This window comes from Cupressus sempervirens, chromosome 2 (genome assembly GCF_028749045.1).
Source record: "Cupressus sempervirens isolate cs-2001-9-10 chromosome 2, ASM2874904v1, whole genome shotgun sequence".
Taxonomy (NCBI): Eukaryota; Viridiplantae; Streptophyta; class Pinopsida; order Cupressales; family Cupressaceae; genus Cupressus; species Cupressus sempervirens.
Window position 1 is genome coordinate 685,870,375 of NC_143119.1, and position 4,301 is coordinate 685,874,675.

The window sequence follows — 4,301 nt, forward strand, 5'->3', positions numbered from 1 at the left end:
TATTAGGTCTACCTTGATTAAAGAGTTTTACATGACAAAAAAGTGACTACTTTTTTAGGAGATTTACAAAGCCTTGTTAAAGCCTCTTTTTAAATAAATTTAAACCCTGAAATACATGTTAGAAGTTCAATACCTAATCCTTTGGTATGCACTTCAATGCTGGTAATAAAAATCCTCTATCCAGTATGATATCACCTCGCTATGATTGATCTTCAAAAAATTCTGACTACACTGCATGGTCACATCTATCTTTCACCTTTCATTCACCTCAAAAATTTACATCCAAACTCCTCTCAATTGTATAGTCTTTTCATTACATATGAATTAGGTCTAAAACCCTCATTATATAGCTATTTGGTTAAGTTTCTAGATCATGATCAATGATCTAGTTTCATCCCTTTTGTCATTTGGTCCTTGAAATTTTATGATTGGTGGATTGTATTTCATAGGGATTAATTATCTTTATTATCATACGTAATCAAAACCTTGATTAGATCCTCAAGATGTAAGGCATGCTTCCAACTCAACAAAAATGGTTTGCATTTATTTAAGTTTTTGTGCCATTACAAACTCATATTAAAAAAACTATTTTATTTGACACTAACACTCTTCTAATGCTCAAAACATACCATTCTTCATGATGTCCCTTGGCCTTAACTCTACTTGACTTATACTATAAAGTTTCTCTATCTCACTCATCATATATTGTATCTTGAATCACTCGACACCTATTAAACTATTTCATGAATCTTAAGTATAGTTAGCATTAACTAGATCTTGACATGAATTGAATATGTACACTTTACATTAGACTTGTTTTACCTGTATAGTGGCTCGATTGTACTGTTGACCGACCAACATGCTGGAAATATAAGAGGAGTAACTGAGAGGGGTAATGAAGAGATTATTGGATGTGTATACTAGGGGTACTGGTCAGCTCATTAATTGGGCAAAAAGCTCAATTTTATTTATTAATACTCCTATTGATAGACAAAGGAAGATTACTAGTATACTTGGGTGTGGGGTAGGCAACCTGCCTACTAGCTACCTTGGTCCTCCATTGGGAACTAAGCCACCAAATTCTTTTTGGAATGAGATTCTTGATAGGTTCAATAAGAAGCTACCTAGATGGAAAGGTACTACCCTAAGCCAAGCTAGAAAATGTCTGCTAGTGAAGTTTACTCTTCAGAATCTTCCAATGTATGCCTTGAGTCTCTTTGGGATTTCAACAAAATATGATGATAAAATGGAAAAGATCCAGAGAGATTTTTGGTGGTCTAGTCTTGATGAACATAAAAGATACCCTCTTGTGGCTTGGGATAATTTTTGCCTCACCAAGAGTTATGGGGCTCTCAGAATTCAAAAACTTAGACATCTCAATTATGCTCTTCTAGTTAAGCAAGTTTAGCACATTTTCCATAGCATTGGGGAATGGAGAGACATTTTGGTGGAGAAGTACATTAGGAGACCATCTCTAAGGCTTTTTCTCAATGACATTGACATCCCAAATGGATCGATCATTTGGAATGAGATTCTTAAGGTAACAACCCTGGCTAATTCTAAGACCAAGTGCAACGTGGGAAATGGAGAAGACATCTTATTTTGGCAGTATAACTAGTTGATCCGAGGTCCTCTCATCAGTAAACCTATTTATGAAAATTGGGAAAATATTTATATTAGACATTTTGGAATGAAAGAGATTATAGAACAAACTGGGGATGGAGAGACCTATCTTTCATTTCAAACGATCTCAAGTCAATAATGGTGATGCTAAATTCAACAGCATTGAACAATAACAAGGATGAATTACTATGGGAAGGTAATCCCAATGGTTGTTACTCAGTGGCCTCAGGGTATAACTCCCTTTGGAGCCTGAAGGAGAAACCTATTTGGGCTAAGGCCAAATTGCCTAGCCTTACCCCTAAAATTAACATTTTCTTCTCACTAATGCTACAAGATAAAATACTCACTCTGGATAATTTGGTAAAGAGAGGCCAATTTATCTCAAATAGATGTATTTTTTGCAAGAATCAATTGGAATCAGTAAACCATATCTTTATTCATTTCCCATATTCAAAGGAGGTTTGGGATTTTCTCATTAAGGACTATCGAATTAGTTGGTGTAAGCCAAGTAATGTTTCAAACTTCGTTTTTCAATGGGATAGTATGTACAAAGGCATACAGTTGCATAGTTTAAACATTTGGACTTTGCCTCACTTCTGCTAGGGAGTGTGGAAGGAGAGAAACAATCAAATTTTTAGAGATAGGTAGGAACCTGCTTATGTGCTTGTGGATAAAATCAATAGCAACATGAAGGAAAATTTCTTGATAAGGAAGGGGAGAGATATTGAAGAAGGAGGCTAGAACAAGGAAAAGGAAAAGGATAGGGGAACTAAAAGATAGGAGGTGAAGTCGAAACTCCCACCTAAGGGTTGGCATAAAGCCAACTTTGGTGGAGCAGCTAAAGGGAACTCTAGTCCTTTGGGACGTGGAGGAATAATTAGAAATTGTTATGATGAGGGATTTGTTGCTATTTCCTACCCCTTGGGAATCCAAAAAAATCATAATGCTGAAGCCAGTGCTGCTCTTCACACTGTTAAATTAGCCTTGGATGTGGGAGTCAAAAATTTATGGTTGGAAGGGGACTCAAACAATATCATTAGATGTATAGCTGGTGTTCTCCAACCTGCTTGAACAATTGAAAATATAATTGAAGAAATTCATACAACACTTGAAAATTTTGAAAATATTCATGTTAGTCATGAGTACAGGGAGGCTAACTCAATGGCTAATTGGTTTACCAATGAAGAAATAAAGAAAGAAATGGTGATGATATGGAATACTGATGGGAATATTCTATGAGTGACCAAAAGCTTAATTAATTAGGAGAAGATCTAGGAAGGTATGAGTAAAATCTCAAGTTAATAATGGAAATTAAATCTAGTTTGTGTGAAAGCCAATACATTTATGAAAAATACATGAGGAATAGGTGGATGACATTTTCAGTGTCAAATCACCATGCTTTATGGGTTGTTTATTGTCTTTACCAATTTTTTGGAATTGAAAGACAATGTAGTAAAAGAAAAAGTAGTTTTGAATAGAGTATACAATGGATAGAGTAAGCTAAAAAGAGGGAAGTGTTTATGCAAAAGGAAACTACTTAGGTTACCAAGATGGTGGGTGAGTGGAGTAGGAAGGAACTAGTTGGTGAGGGTAACAAATGGAAGCAGCGGAATAAAGTTTGGGAGAAACTAGAAAAGGGTGGCATCACAAACTACATTGTCAAACTTCATGGGTATGACCCAACGATTACCAATCTTATGGTAAATTCATCGAAGGATGGTAGGGTCAAAATTGATGGGGTGTCATATCTAGTTACTATGGAGTTCATTACCCATGTCACTAAAATCCTAGCTGAGGGGTTAAAATTCTACAAAGACAAAATGGAGTCGGCAAATGTGGTTAAGGATTTTGCCAAGAACATGGAGGAGAAGAAGGAACTGGTGAAAAGTGAAACCTACTATGAGATGGACTCGATAAAGAAGGTATGGAGGTATGTGCTGAGGGCCATTATTGAGATTATTTATCTGGATACAAGATTTGATAGGGTTAGAAACCATCATTTTGTTCTACTTAATCATTTTTGCTATGGGATGAAGGTTTCCTTTCTTTTTTATTTTTATTCTTCCATGCACAAGAACATTTTAGGGTATAAGAAAAAACCTAGTCCTAACCTTGCCCTACATGAAGGTTTACTTCTATTGATCTATGAACATTTTAAGGCCCAAGCTAGGAGTAAATCCTTGTCACATGTTGTGGTGGCATCTGAGGAGATGGGGAGCTCTAACTTCTACTCATATTTGGAAAATGTTCAGTGTATAAGCTCAGAGGAGGAAGAAGATTATCTTTGGTCTGGAAAGAAGGCCCAGGGAAAAGATAAAGATAATCCTACTCCAAAAAATTCCATGCAAGAAAAGGCCTAAGGGCCATGGACCCAAAGCTACTGGACAGGGTGAAGCTGAGTATAATGAGGAAGGAGAAGACATGGATACAAATGATGATAGTAAGTGAGAGGATGATGAGAATAGAAAGGAGAAGAAGCAGAGGAGGATTTGGCCTTAGAGGGGAAAACTAATTTTGATTAGGAGATTTGTGTGCTTCCTCCCTCTTCAATTCCCACATTAGAGCAAGAAAAGGAGAAAATGGGGGAGGGAAGTGGAGAGGTGGTAATAAAAGATAGGTGAATGACTTGGAAAAAAATTAATTCCATAACCTCAAAGATGGAGATTGTAAGACAGGTC